At 40.4% G+C, this 16,371-nt stretch overlaps 1 protein-coding gene across 2 annotated transcripts in view; it reads right to left on the bottom strand.

The window, feature by feature from the left end:
- Positions 1–14,492, bottom strand: part of zbtb20 (zinc finger and BTB domain containing 20) — a 35,028-nt gene extending 20,536 nt beyond the window's left edge. For both annotated transcript variants that reach the window (XM_041051009.1, XM_041051008.1), the window contains exon 1: positions 14,285–14,492. The gene's annotated coding sequence lies outside the window, so the exon portion shown is untranslated. The remainder of the gene's footprint in view (positions 1–14,284) is intronic.
- Between the last annotated feature and the right edge of the window lie 1,879 nt (positions 14,493–16,371).

Genomic DNA, 16,371 nt, shown 5'->3' with positions numbered 1-16,371 from the left:
ACCTCAAAAACTATATCTAACCAAAGCCCATGAACCGTAACCCTTGCCTTAACCTTGTCACTGCAATATTTCAGAACTGACTTAGACAAAGTGAAAACCACCAAAAGATATCATCATTTCTCTGTGTTGTACTACACACACACACACGTGCCAAAATGCTTGAATACATTACAGAAACTGACCCCTTTTCTTTGCTTGCAGGGGTTAGTTTGAGATGTAACTGTATTCTGATTTTTTCGAGGCCACTGTTAGACAATGCAAACATATATGTTCCCTCTCTGGCTTCCCTTGCCCATCCAGACATGTAAATCCACCTGCCTAAGGGGTAAAGTGAGGTGAATGCTGGCAACAAAGGAGCAGGCCAAGGGAAGCAGGCTTCAGTTGCCCAGACTGCCACTCACAACAGTGATTCCATTTTAGCCGTGACACAGTGGGTGAGCAGCAGCCAGCGCCTACCTGCAGTGAATTCTAATCAGCCCAGGGGTCTGTCTCCCTCCCTCCCTCCTGTACCCTGCCTTGGACTAAAGGGGCTGATGATCCTTCAAAATTAATTAGATCCTTGTAGGAGGCGGCCATTTTCTTTCACTTCCTAATGCTCCACCAAAAAAAACAACAACAAATTTTTAAATTACACTAAAATTCAGGGCGTGTATTTTCCCCCCTCATATTGATCTGTTTCTCAGTGTGTCTCTACCTGTTTCCTGTTTCATCACGCTGAAACTCTCTCACCGTCTTTCCTTCCATCTGTCTGTCTCTCAGTCTGTGCCCCCTCCTCTCCCTCCTTTCCTGCCTCCCTCCCTCCCTATGAACCTTCCCCAACACCCTCCGCCCCTCTCCGGCTGCCTCCATGCTCCCAGCTCTGTGTCTGCCTCTGTGGAGTTTGCTGTCAATAAATCCCCAGAGGTCAGTTTGTCTGCTGGAAATCAGACACAATGCTTCAGACCGCCAATGCAATGCATGCTCTGCTGCTGCCGCCACAACAAAGACTGAGGAGGGGTGGAGGGTGTGGGAGTTGGGGTGGAGGTGGGTGGGGGTATAAGACAGAGAGATGAGGGTTGCAACTTCACCAGCCAGACTCCAGGTTAATCAGCTGCCTGTATAAGGTGACGAGCTCATGAAATACGCTGCATCGAATTGGACATTAGTTAATCAAGGTGAGGGGGGTAAAATGGTGAGGATGGGGGATGGGGTTGAGAACAGACATAAGAGGCGTGCTAATGAAAGGAGCAGTATCAGCCATGTGAATAATATACATCTTGAATATGCAAATACTGCTTACAACACACACACTCCAAGCATATATTCAAGGCCCTTGGTACATTTACATCTGGAGACAAAAGGACCACAGGGCATTGTGAAAAGCTCATGTCCATGCATGTGCATACAGCATCTCCATGAATCTGTGGCAGATTTGCACTTATCAAGAGTGTTTTGTGTTACGTCTAATTAATAGCAATTTGTGTTTGAGTTTGTTTGAAACCTCTACTGCTTAACGATCACTGTCCAACATTGTAATTATTAATTTCAATCATCCATTTAGCCCAAGTGCATTAGCATATAAACTACCAGAAATCATGCTTTAATAGTATGGTTTGGATATGTGATCTAATGCAATTTAGTACACAATGTAAACGTGTAGCGAGCGCACTGGGGGAAATTTTAACGGATAATCAAGAGATGAGGTGCTGATCTGCCGAGTGATAATTGAAGGTGTGTTGGATGAAGACGCAGCACATTCATTTCGCTCTTATGACAAAACAACATACAGCTACAACTCACTGCGATCAATCAAACTTTTCTGAAAAACAGAACTAAACAAATTAAACCTCAGCTAATGCTATTGTGTCTTGGTTCCCTTTGATCTGCGCAATTAAAAATGATTCTTTTAGGTAACTGAATATTCATCTCTGGCAGCAATGGCCCGAGTTGCCTGATTAAATCTGAGTTACTTAGAATGCCATGTCTCCTATTACATTCAGGTGTTAGTTTATAATGTAGGGAGGTAAATAGGTAAATAATGCACCTAATTCATGCACACTTCAGGAGAAGAGCAGAAAACACCTCATTCTCAAGATTTAATTGATTTGCCTTTAGCAGTCGCTGAAAATCATCAACAAGCACACGTAGGCTGTTGTCAAGTTGAGCCAAGATTTTCACACTTTTTTTTTTTTTTTTTTTGCCTTTGACTTCATTTTCTCCTTTGACTGAAACTGTATGGTGCAACAGCACATCACCCGTGAAATACTTCTGAAATGTGTCTAAACGTCTGATTATGCCTGTAACATGCTTGAGTTACATGTGAGCCAAGTGCTATCTGAACAGTTACCACACGAAATGTCTTTCTGAACTTTGAACTGGCTCTTCACCCACAACACAGACACAGGACCAGAGATTCTTCCTTCGAAACTACAGTTTTGATTTTAAGCTCACCACCAGGGACAGTTTTAAAATACGCAAACAACATAAAATAGCATTTCATTAATTCACAACAACACTATTGTTTTCCCATTGCGAAGGCTCTCTTACTTTGGTCAAAGCATTGTGAAGTAATTACAGAGTACCAGCGCAATGTTATGACCGCTGCTCAACTGAGATTGCTTGAATAAGTGTATTAAGTTTATGCATTTCCTTGCACCATATTCTAACTGAAACTGTTAACTGTTTAGTCCTCTAATTTTAATCTAATTCTTCATGTTTAATTCCACTGCCACCAAAATTTCTCAAATAGCACAGCAGATTAATGCGCTAAGACATTCAGTTCCACAGAAAGCCTTTCAAATGAGACAGGATGTGCAGTTTTCAAATAAATTCCTCAAGCAAAGAAATAACAATAAACACTACAATAAAATTACACAAGTACAGGACAGTTAAAGTATTTCTTGACAGGACAGCTTGTTCAACTTCGTCATTTTCTGTCAGAAACACACCCACCGCCACCCGTTATCCATAGCAGAGCAATTGCCCATTTCCAGATGGGAGGATAATCTTTTTCTAATATTCCTTTTCTTTTTTTTTTTTTTTTTTGGAGCAAAGTCCACACAAACGTTCACGAATTGGTGCTGTCACTAAATGCTGCTTAATGTATTTTCTCAAGTTTCCTAAAAGAGCACAGAGGGGGGAAAAGAAACAGACAGCCACTGTTGGCTTCTGACCATTAAAATTATAAACACAGTATCTCACTTTGGTGATGGAAAGGACGCTTTCAAGAATATCTCAGAATTGGCAAATAGCTGCGCTTTTGTTAATGAGCATTTGACCAAAAAGAACCATCTGACTACTCATATGATAGTCTCCAAAACACCTCTAACCCCCGAAGCAGATAATGCTAAATTCAAGAGTTATCATTTAGGCACAAGTGTCCACAGCAACTGCCTCTCTACAGCTACTACACACGTTGAGGACATTTTGCCTCTCCAAAAAAGGACCTCACAGGCCATTAAGAGATCTTCATGAACCTACACAGATGCTCGTATAGGACTTCTCTGTCTATCACCAGTGTATCATGATAAAAGAGCACTTAATTAATTCTATTTGGCAAGAAACACCAAACACACACCTTATATGTCTCTCTTTTTGTTTGTCTCTATACCTGGGAGGTGTATAAGTAAACAAAATCTCAACAAGTGGTCTGTGTGGCATAGAGGGGCTGTAGCACCTTTATATCTGTGAAGGAAAAACAAGCGTCTCCTGACTTTCTGTTCTTGAGAGATAAACCAGGACAAAGATGCTCTGTTCTGGATTGTGAGAAGATACTGTGGGACCTCAAGCTAATGTGCATGCAGTTTGTAGACTGTAGAGAACAGCAAAGCCTCTAGATATGTTTGGTTAAGTGTATACAATGTTTGTTAACCAGACAGAATGAAGCCATACTCTGATATATGCTGTATTTAGAGTGAGCTCAGGAAACAGAAAAAAGGGCACTCACACAAACCAAATACAAGGCTGACTTTCACATAAAACTGAGAAACATCACGCATGCACACGCACGCACGCACGCACGCACGCACGCACACACACACACACACACACACACACACACACACACACACACACACACACACACACATATATATGTGGTAAGCAAAGTGTCTTAAATAAGGGAACCAGACACATGAGGTGTACATGTCAGGTGATTATAATTGGAATCAAGCTAAGATTCAATCCGATTTTTTTTCCCTAAACATTTCACCATATGGTTTGTCGCATCATATAACATTATCTATAAACTGCACATAACCTGTCAACCATGTCAGTTAAGGAAAATCTGACGTAACCAACCAACATTGCATTAACTTCATTTCACCATTTGTGAATGTGGCAGTGAGCAGCCTCAGAAGTTCAGTACCATGTGTTTCACCAGCAGCTGCACGAGGGTGCACGAGCCAATGTCGAGGTGGTCCAACACAGAGCTGAACTTTCACAAATGCACAAGGGTGCTTTAAGCATTTCAGCACAACCCTGCACTTTTTTTTTTATTTTTTTTTTTTGTTAGCTGGTCTGTGCTTCAAGGGTCAGCAATCTAGCCTCTCTCCCAGAACCTGGCAGGCTCAATACTTGCCTTTTTAAAAGGGTTTTCCAGTCTACAAAAATTACATGCTGCAAAACTGTTAACATGCTGCATGTTAACTACACAGAAGCAAAGGAAATGGCGAAAATGGACTTTGCAAAAAGATTTTTATGATGCAACATATTTCTTCAGCCAGTGGCTACGGCTACAACAATACACATGCCACTGGGCTGAGATCAAACTGAGTCATTATTCAGGTAAACTAATCGGATCTTCAACATATTGTTTGTCTTCAGCTACAGATCCTGCTCATTATGTGAACAAGATATTAAATACAGATGATTGAATAAAAATATTATGTGCTCATTTTGAACCGCACCAAGTTTTAGCACATTTTAGTGTATTTATAGTTTGGCAAGCTGTTGTGTAGTAATTACAGATTATATATATGTGTCTCATCAGCTCATTTGACATATGACCCATCTAAAAGTGTAGTGCTGACACGCCGAAACACTGTCGACCACTGTGCCCTATACACACCACACTTAACAAGTGCTGGCATCTCTGGTCCAGTGGGCTGCACATTAGCTGGGCAACATGAGTTAGATATGATGACTTCAACATACCAGAGTACAATAGTCAAACAGTCTGAAATCAGCACAAAGGTAAGGTCTTCTCCTAATCCAATGGGGACGGGGGTGCAATCTAATTCACAGTAGGAAACCTTATCCATACAATACTGTGTCGCAAGACAAACTTGTTAAGCAAGCCAGCTAAAGAATTTCACAAGAAATGAAAGATTTCCCCCATTTTAGTATAGTGTCAAGTAAAGACAAATTCAAAAAGAAGACGAGATAATATCTAGAAATTTGAGAAGTGTACAGTTTCCAGTTTACAGTGCTGTGGACTGAATGTGCAGATAAGTCCAATGAAAAAAGGGTTTCAAAAAGCACAATAAGGTCTATGGAAAGTATCAGCTAACGTAGGGCATTTAAAACAGGTAGATTCATTTTGCAAAACTGCAAACTATATCCAAAGAATACTGTAACGCACACACTGTTACTTAATAAATGCATCTTTGGAGAAATCTATATTTTCTGCTTCACCATCTTCAGCCCTAAAAACTGATGAAAAGAAGTGAACAAAGAGTTGCAAACAAAAAATAATCTATGTAAAACCCAAAGTATGTAACACATGTAACACTGCTTAAGAGCTTCACATTTTTCAAAACTAAATTAGTAATAGCGTTCATTATGAGCATGTATAATACTTGCATCGGAAACTGTAAATGCGCGTCACAATTTTAACCAGAATTTTCAAAATGAAATTCTGTGATAGTTTTTTTTTTTGTTGTTGCTGTTGCTTAAATTAAAGGTGTGCTTTGTGGTTCGTTGTGTAACTTTGTGCGTACGTGAAGATCTGCCCGCAAAAGTCTCTTTTTGTTACCCATCAAGTTTAAGAAAGCCTGCAGGGAAAAACCTATGCTAAGTCTGAGAGTTGGTGTGGTTATAGTGGTTCTATAGCATAGTACACGCTGTGCAAATATAATCATATATTTTCACTGATAATAATACCTTCCTCTGTTGCAAACACAAAGATTGTGCTTTTTAAGTGATGCCTCTTCAGCTGTGTATTTGTTAGCTCTTTTTTTTTTTTTTGAGCAATTTCGGACTTACTGGTAGCTCAGCTCTTAAAAGTGAACTATGTGTTATTTTTGCAGAGGGATTCATTTCTGGTATTTTCATTACCTTTCATTTGATTTGCTGTTTTCCACAGCCCCCCCCCCCCCCCCCCCCCCCAAAAAAAAAACATTGGTGTCTCTCCTACAAGATAAATGATATTTTAAGTAGTAAAAATTGATTAAAACACATTTATGTGATGGTCGGATTGTTGTTTTTCTACTGGACAATCAGCACAATTTATGTTAAGTACTTTTACATTTGGTAGTACAAAGCTGTGTGTAATAAAAGCAAAGCCCAGATGGTTTGTATTGTGTTTCCATTACCTTACCTGGCTAATGTTTGTTGCCATGCAATGTTTCACTAACAGCAACACAATCTATTTGACTTTTCACCATCACCACTCTCTGATCTGTTTTATGCACCAAATAAAAGCAGAGTCACTACAGAATCACCTCACAGCACAAAGAGGAGGGATGACCACCCATCCACTCTGCTTATGATAATCACGTGGCCTTTTGGCCTAACTAATATACATGAATTGTTGGTCAGTGTGGTCTGTTTAAATGTAGCAGAATTATCATCTCTGATGGTAACAATCTATAGCTCATAAGCCCTAGAGTGTAACCTAAGCTCATCAGCTGTTTCTGGTAACATTACTATAAAAATCATGCCACATGGCTGTGAGTATTTTCGGCAGGTCCTATCATAAATGTGTTACTTCTAAGTCATTTGTACTGTCATGGTTAGAGCAAGCGGTGCAGGGGAGGGTTACACTTGATTTTGATTTTGATTTCCAACTGATCTTTATGCAACAGAGGGTTTTATGTTAAGTCAGTGGAACAGTATATCTTTAATGACAAATTCCTGTGAGTGTGTTACTGTGTTTGTGTGTGTGTTAGCCTAGTGACCTGCCCAGGGTGTTGCCCTGCCTTCCACTAAATGCACGTTGGGATACGCTGGACTGACCCTGAACAGGAGCACATATGAAAACATATGAAAAAAGGAATGAATGAATGCTGAGCCCAGTACAGTCTCAGGCCAAGAAAGGCATTTTGTCGAAATGCATTCAAATCAGTTAACTTATTCACAGAAGTTATAAAAGACAAATGTATTGTTAGTTTACATAGAAGCTAGAAGTTACCGCATGGTCTTTTATTCTAAGTTTTCAATAAAGTGAAAAAACAAAAACAGTGTCACTGTTGCCATAACTGACAGTTATTACATTGGTGTGCTAACCACCAAAACATCTCATGGAGCCTGACACATGGACTGCATCTGTGTTTGAAATGTAATGCACGACTTATTAACTAGAGTTGGTGCTAACAGAATAATCCCATCATGTTTTTTTTCCTTTATCGCTTATAAATGTCAAATCTATTGTGAAACAAGCCCAGCAACTTTAGATAATACTGAAAATTTGTTTTGCCATTTGTTTGTTGTTGAACAGGTTACGCATGGTTTTCCTTTGTCATGTGGACCAAAAGTCATGAGAAAAAAACATTTGTTTCGTAGTTGTTAAAGCAATAAGCTTTTAGCCAATTTTATAATGGTTTCCAGCTCTTTGAAGGAATCTAAGGTCAATTTCAGGGCAAAGAACACTGCAGACATTATCAGAGCAGATATTCCCTTCGTTTTCAGGATAAAAACGAAAAAAAAAAAAAAGACGATTCAAAAAGAAAAATTTATGTAAAAAGATTTCTATATAAAAAGATAAAATGTATTTTCTTAATTCCTGCAGTCTGTATTTCAAAAATGTATGACTTACTCAATAAAAAAAAAAAAAAAACAGTTTTAGATTCTGTGGAAATACTTGAAGGTTGCAACAATCTTCGTTTTGTGATAAAACCGCAACACAAATACTATTGTGTACCCATTTCACAGTGCATACCAATGTACCTTGAGTGAGACTGTGCATGATCTTAACATTTTGGCTGCTGTGAGCGCTGTTTACTGGCACAAGGCTTTAAAAGTCTTCCTGAAGCCAAGATAAGAGCAGGGAGTTCAGAGCAACTTATTCTCAGTAAAAAAAAAAATCTTTTTTTAAAGTTACTCTTTTACTCGGTTACTTTCTTTTACTTTTTACTCAGACGCTCTTTAGACACACGCCCCACCCCACCCCCCTTCCACCAGGCAGTGATCTCACCATGACTTGTAGAAAACCATATGGGTAGCAGGGTGAACTGAGGACACACATGCACCTTGGCAAACATACAACTTTGCTATTAGAATCCAGGATACATTTTTCACATCAGTTGAATGCCTGAGCCTGCGTGTGTGTTTAAAGACAGAGAATACAAATTAAGTTGAAATGCTTGTTTCTGTTGTGCAAAAAAAAGTTTACCTAAGATTCAAATATAACTCATTTTAACTAGTTGCCGTTTTAATTAAGACTTTTACTTGCAAAAAATGTAAGAAAAAAAAACTTTCGTACTTGTTGTGAAACGACTTCTGGTGAAGCTGTTGCCTGATATTTGGATCTTACAGCACAAACAGCTGACTTTTGAATGAAAAGCTTTAAAACCAGCCCCACAAATATAAAGAAGCATGAATCAAGAGTCTGTTAGCAATTTTAGGAAAGGTAATGGAAACACATGGTCACACCCACAACAGGACTGTGTTTGTACTGTAGGTACTGTATATATATCAAACAACAACATATCTAAACAGATATTCTAAAATCCATAATAATTTATGTTATTATGTATTTTACTTTAAGATCTTGAGAATAATTAAAAATATTTTTAAATGTTATAATAGTGTACAAGAGTCCATTAATTCTGGAACCAAATTTATATGTATACATTAGAATAAGGCACAAAAGGCTAATCCTAAATATATGTATATATATGTATATTAATCATTAAATTCTAAAAAAAATCAAGCTATATTGGAACTAATAATATTAACTGTGATTTGTAAGAAGGTTTTATAATCAAACGAAAGCTTCCTGACAACAGAATGGCACATTCAAAAATACTTTCACTGCATATTCCTGTGATACTTGCAGGGAGGGGAGATTCCAGAACAAAAGACCTTTGAAAACTGAAAAACATGCCTAAAAGTTTTTTGTTTGTCAGTTTTCTACATGCTGCATGCTCTGATCGTCACTGAGTTTTGAGTGAAAGTCAGTTTCATGACCAGTCTTTCAGATTCTAACTGCCAATTTACTAAAAGGGGAAGTATTTTAAAAATTCCTGCTCGGTGAATTGACAAATTGAGTCGGTCTACAGCTGTCACGAAAGTCTTCTTTAAGCATTATGAATGCATAATACATCACTGACTGGTTGCAAAATAAAAACCTTTTCGTCGTGATGATTTCATCCTTTCAAAACAGTTACCTCATCAATAAACAAGATATATTTCTACTCCTCTTAAACAAAGCATATTATTTTCCATCCTTGCCTTTTTGCTGCAAGGAAATCACCATAACTCATCGTAACAGCATTTGGGTTGCATAATACAGCTAAAGGGGCAATTCTCTCTTTAATTACAAAAGCAGCCTATACAGATTCTCAATAGGTTTTGCAATTGTGTTTTTAGAATTTTCAAATATAAAAAAAATAATAATATTATAATGTGAAGAGAAGCATGTTAAGTGTGAAAAAGGTGCTTTGTGGGTAGGAGGATCCAAGCCAGTTAGCCAGGAGGCAGCTAGCCTGCCAACAAATTTGAGTTTTGAAAAAAATCTGTGTACGCTAGCAAACCACCAAGGTGGAGATATCAGTCACTAATTTGATGATATTTTACCATGATCAATGTATATGAAGAAAATAAATATTACATGTTAAACTAAAATTACTTGATACTTCTCTGAAGATTTAGAGGCACCTGAGTCCCCCTTTTTTTCTTAAATGTTGCCATAGTAACTGGGGAAATGCAGTATTAAAACTGCAATTGCTGTAAAACAGCAGTCTTTGCAATAAACATCAGGTGAGAAACTTTATGTGTTCTTCTTAAACAAAACCAAATCTTTTATCTTAAAGTCTATTAAAGGCTTAAAAGCTGTTCTGTAGTTAAATATAAGACTTAACATTAACTTTAAGATGTGCACCTGAAAAGAGTCTCAGCTGGCAATCACATCAAAGATTAGTTTTGCTCCATGAGGGAATATTCTTCTAATGAGTATTATACAGGAACAAACATTAAAAAAAAAAAGGGTAGGAAGGATAAACACTGTCTGAGACAAAAAGGCTAAGCAGTTAACAAGCACTGTGACATTCTGGATGCAATCCACAAAGTGGCTCGTTATATCGATGGATCTCTGCTGCATTCCCAAAATGGCTGCCAAATATGTTCAACTGGGGTAGACAAAGTGCCAGGATGGACTCAAGTGCATATTTTTAAAAGTCTTTTGTCGAACCATGGTAAAAAGCCCTACTTGGAATCACAAATAACAATATTAATTTTACTTCATCTGTCAAGGTTCACCAGTGCTGCGAGCGAGAATTTATATTATTTTATTATTATATTGCCAGGGCGTACTTCAAACTACCACCAAAATTACACTAACTTTAAATAATATGTTACAGTGAAATTAAATTTGATTTAACAACAAACATGACAAAACAAAAAGCTCTGCATGATTCAGTGGACTGAGGTGAATTCTTCTCATGTTCATTATTACACGCTCTCTGCCACCACTACCCGTCCTTTCCACTAAATCTGTTCAAGAGAGCTGTACTGAAACAACGTTGTGAACACGCATTTATAACCATCTTCACCAGGCTGTTACCAGGAATTCCTGGTAACAGCCTGGTGAAGATGGTTATAAATGTGGCTGGATGGTGTGGGAATAACAACAACCAGAAATGTGGCATTTGCGGAGGCTTCAGAGAGAGAGGTCTCTATCTTGTGTACTTGGGCAGCAGTGCTTTTACTGGGCTTAAAAATTATTTGGAAAACTGACCTGCCATCTGTGTGCATGTACAGTACAAGATGATTGTTTTTCTTTTTTTTTGTATGCCTCTTCCAAAGAAGCAGTCATTACATTAGTGCAGCATGGTATCCTTACACAATTTCACTTGAATAAACCCAAATAGTCAGGTGGGAGAAATGTGCGAAAGAGTGACTAAATCAGCTGGAAAAAAAAAAGCCATTTCAGAACTCAATGCTATGGTGGACACACAATGTGTCAGTTGTGCTGGTAAATGATAAATAGCCTGAATATGTAGAGAGGGGGACAAGCTACAGAGGACGAATGAAAGATGGTGAAGCCAAAAGAGAATTGGGATTGATTGTTGGGTGCGGATTAGCTGAACACCTCTCTCCCCCCTTGCCTTCATCTGAGTGGGTCTACAGTTTATCTGCTGTGTCTCCTTCATATAATAATGAGTTTCCTTGGTCTGCAGACATGCTCTTAAATATTCATTAGTCATGGGTGGGTTTTAGCCATGACACAGAAAGCGGGCAAATGGCAATGGCTCAAACACTGTTAATATTAATGTACATGTGGAATATATACATATTAATACTCATTAGTGACTTAACTGAGATGAAACTGGGCACCTGATACTCTGGACTACAAACACTCCCAAGGCACATAATGGCTGTTACTCTTACAGCAGCTAGTGCACACCTCTGTGCTGATAAAACGAGAGCTTCTGACATCAAGCCGTGGTGAGAGCTCACTTACACACAAGACAAGTACCCTCCAATTCATCAAACAATAAACTGTCCAAAAATACAGCTGTTAGGTTTGTGTAGAGCTTCTTTTCAGATGAAGGGGATTCAATCCACCATATATATATATATATATATTTCTTTTTAACTTTATTCACCCACATGCAGCCTGTCAATCAATATGCTGCAATTCACAGGACAGATTTTTGAATTATGTCCCAGCTGAAATCTTACATCAAAGTGAAGCGTTGCATTTTGTGCTACACCGGGCTGCACGCTCAGCTCTGTGTTCTCCAAGTGTGTCCATTCAGAAAACAAATGATCCAGTGTGCAGCCATCAATTACATAACCGAGCCTATAGCATCGCAGCCCGTGTACGTTGTGGAAACATATTCTGAATGAAGGCGGGGAGAGGAAGTGATCACAACAAACGAGAAAAGGGATGAACGCACAATTATGTGGCATTTAAAAAAACACTACACACACACATATTACACAGGTGCATATCCACAGACCGTGTCTGCGCTGGAAGGAGCTGGACGCAGCGCTGCGCTCTCATGCAGCCTCTCCACCCCCCCCCCCCCCCACCTTCCCTCCCTCAGTGTCAAACCCAGGACCGGCTTTCTTGTTCGTGGCCACTCGCGTCTTCTCACGGAAACAGCTTCGGTGACCACACCAGAACCAACCTCTGGCATGACTAATGTATTGACGCAAAGCTTTATACCTGCGCACAACTTCTGGGTTATAGGCGAGCTTGTGGCTCTTAATCAGACACAGAACGCGTTGTAGCTATTGTAGAAACTATCAGTGGCGCTTAGAATAGACGCAAGAACATGCTGCATTACTCTCTTTATCTGACAAAGCCAAGCGCTTTGGGACAACATCTGTTTGCCACACACACACACATATATATACATGCAAGTACGCTCTGTCCCTTTCTCGGTCACACACACATACATACACACACGCTCGCGCACGGATAGATGGAGCCCTAAAGAATAAGACTGGCACGTTGCTCCGACTCAACTCCCCACGGCCGTTTCATTGATTTTTTTTTTTTTTTTTTTTTTTTTTTTTAGGGAAATCACTGCTCCGTCTATTTTTATTTTTTTATCGCGCCAGCAACGTGCATATGCTCCTATTGGAACTTTATTCAGTAGGTGAAGTACCTCTATATTGCGATCTAATAAGCAACAGCAAAGGAATCACGAGTTGCCCATGAATATTTTGCAACAAAACGTCTCAAAAGGCACGCAGGAAGCGTCTAATGCAACTTTAATTACACCAGAACATGGCCCCATATCTAGGCCACCCTTTGCCAAAAAACATCCTCACGTCGTAAACATTTTTCACATACTGAAGGCTATGAATAAAAAGCGGATTTGCGACAGTTAAAGAGTGGGCTTCTTTTTTGGGGGGGGGGGGGGGGGGGCATGGCATTCAAAATCCAGACCAGAGTGCCCCCCCCCTCACTGGATCTAGTTCTGATTTATCTCAGAAACTGAACCTGCAGTATTGTTTTACCTTCAGACACAATATTAGCCAGCCTTCCTCTGTCTGTTGAACATATCTTAATGTAACCCCATCTCACAAATGCCACGTCGTATTGATATTAATTCATAAAAAAATAAGAAATAAATAAAACAAATGTAGGCTAGACATCTGTCTGAGTATACGCGCTGTACGAGCCGCTGCTATGAATGATATATTTCAGACATCGGGACCCATCATTCCGACAAGTTCAACACACCGAAATACATTGAAACAGATATCGAGAGTAGGAGATAGAGCTTTAATTGCGATAAGGAAACGCGTTTCCTCAGATTCAAATAACTGACCTAAAAGACAAATGCGCACGTCGGCTGCCACAGTTGTTCGGGCTCACAGTGTGTAAAATGTGAGCAAAGCAGCCTGCGAGCATCGCTGAGGCTTTTCGCTGATTGAGAGAAACAGACCTGTGAACACACTTGGACCAGAGTATTGTTCTCAAGTGTCCCCCCTTTCCCCGGCTCACGGACAAATCCGAAAGTAAAGGGCTAAAGGTAAAGGGGGCATGTTGAGAATAATGGCAGATGGGAAACTTGCGTCATGCCAGGGCAGCGCGTTTTTGTAGTCGAATATAAATGGACAAGAAAAAAAAAAAAAAAAAGAGAGAAAAACCCTGGCAGCCAAAAGTGAGATCCCAACACATAAGGGACTCGTTTCATTTCATTTCGTAGCCCGGCGTCACAATTATTCAATGTCTGAGATCCTGTAAAGAATGAAGTTTACGATTATGTAGAGCGTAATATTTGGTTGGTAAAAGCCAGCCGCAACTACATGGAAGTCAGTGGTATTTCATGCATTTCACCCTTAAAGTCAACGAGCACGCTTGAATCTCCTCCGTAGGAAACTGCTCTCATTTCTCCCCCTTTAATAACAGCATTATAGATATTGTAAAGACCCATCCCTTTTCCTACTTCTCTCAATTTCTTACCTGCACTTCGAAGCACGTTCAAAAAAGTGGCGACAGCGTTTCCACGGCTCCCCTTGTTTTCCCCCGACGAAGCGCGTATAGTTTTATTTTTTTAATATGTTCCTTTACTTTGTTTCATTTCTCACTTCCATCTTCTTTTCATCTCATCAATAAACACACGCTGCAGCCTACCTTCATAGAGCAGCTCGGTTCAAGTGTGCCCTCCCATTTTTTAACTATACATCGAGTACTTTGAGGGGTGTCGGGAGGGGGAGGTGTGTGTGTGGGGGGGTGATGGTGGTGGTGGAAGGGGGGCGGGGAGGTGTGTGTATGTGTGTGTGTGTTGTTGGTGGAGGGGAGGGAGGGGGGCAGGCACGCCTTTTCACTTAAAGCTGCTATTGGAAGAACAGTGCGCTGTCTTGGGGTTGGATCAGAAATCCGTCAACATTACCGTGCCCCAATCGCAGGGAGCTCAACAGGACGGGAAAACCTGCTCCATTATGGCTCTCTGGAAGTGGTGGGAGTTATAGTAATAGTAGTTGTAGTAGTAGTGTTCCTCCTACTCGAGGTGTTTAAGTTTGTTCCTGCCCGAGCAGCAACACAGCATTTTTTTTTTTTTAATAAATGGAAGTCATGGTGCACGCAACGAAACCTGTAAAGGACGTGGGGTTATAACAGGTTCGCCGTGATGTTGCACACACCCCCAGTGAGAGCAGTCACTTTGCCCATAAATCCCACCTTTTACTTTTTTAATTTATATATTTTTCTCATTGTGCAGGCTCCAGCGCCTGCTGTTCGAAATGCCAGCGTTCAACAAATGTGAATGAACTCTCAAATCTATCCCCAGTCTGGATCAAAAGGACGGGGGTGGTGAGGAGAAGGAGGAGGGGGGAGGAGGTGCGGTGGGGGGGCTGAATTGTCAGTTATGTGTCCATCATGCGTCTGAACTTTACATTGGACGTCGCCTCTGCCAGTACAGTGAGCCAGCTGCGCCGCCGTCTCTCATTGGACAACGGCGCCGTCAATCATCTCCGGCACCAACAAGCTAGATTGTCTGCCGTGTCTTCTACTTTCTACGCATTTCTATTTTCTCATTTATTTATTTTTTAACGTCCCGAGCTGACCTCGAGTTAGCGAGCAGGGAAAAAAATTGGTGTCGGTTCAGCCGGCCAATCAGATTAGGTTGGGCGATTGCTTTTTTTTCTCTTTTTGTTGTTGATTTTTTTTTTCATTATCCAACGCCTTGAGATATATTCTGGCTGGCATAGAATAAAGCAGTAATGGGTCATGTGGGATCCCCCCCCCTCCGCGCGCGTGCGCGCGCGCCCACCGACTTAATGCCCCCTCCCTGTCTAGACAGTGACAGGTGTGCGTGTGTGCGCACACGCTTGTCTGTAGTTCAGATCAGAATAATGAACCACGCGGAGGGTAGTGTCTAAACAGACACTTCCAATAAAATATTCATGTGTGTGATTCGTGTGCTGTGTACAGGGTAGAGGATGTTCAGGGTAAGCAGCTCTGCATCTCGAAAGACTGACAAAGAGGTCAACTAAGGTTACGCTCGATCAGCCCATCTGATAAAATTCCCTGCCTCTAGAGCTGCTGCACATAAACGGCGTGGAAAAAACTACATGAAAAGCTGCACTCTTGAACTTTGCATTCACGGCCCTCCAGCTGCACGGCGGAGACAGAGGTGTAGCTTCAGACAACCGCCATCTCTCAAGCTGGGTAGGCTCCATACGGATATTGTTGTGCGAGAGCACCGTGGTGAGCAACCCGGGGCACTCAGTTGACTGTGCGCGCCATCTGCAGGACTGTGATGTGGATTAATACGACCGGGTTCAACGGAGGACACCCTTCCGTCACTGCTTTGACCTACATTAACCAGGAACACTGTAGGAACACCACTACCGGCCTTAATGCGTTGCTTTGCCAGCCAACAACGAAGCGCGTTTTCAAAAACGCTTTTAATACTCATTAAAAGTATGAATCGTGTCATTTTTAGGATCCTAAAAAGAAAAAGCAAACAAAAGCAAACAAAAAAAAAAAAAACAACAACAACAACAAACAAACAAAAAAACAAAAAAACAAAAACACTGAACGTCCTG

Source organism: Toxotes jaculatrix, chromosome 12 (assembly GCF_017976425.1).
Source record: "Toxotes jaculatrix isolate fToxJac2 chromosome 12, fToxJac2.pri, whole genome shotgun sequence".
Classification (NCBI taxonomy): Eukaryota; Metazoa; Chordata; class Actinopteri; family Toxotidae; genus Toxotes; species Toxotes jaculatrix.
Note: the sequence above shows the minus strand (reverse complement) of the source record. Positions and strands in the feature narration are given on the sequence as shown.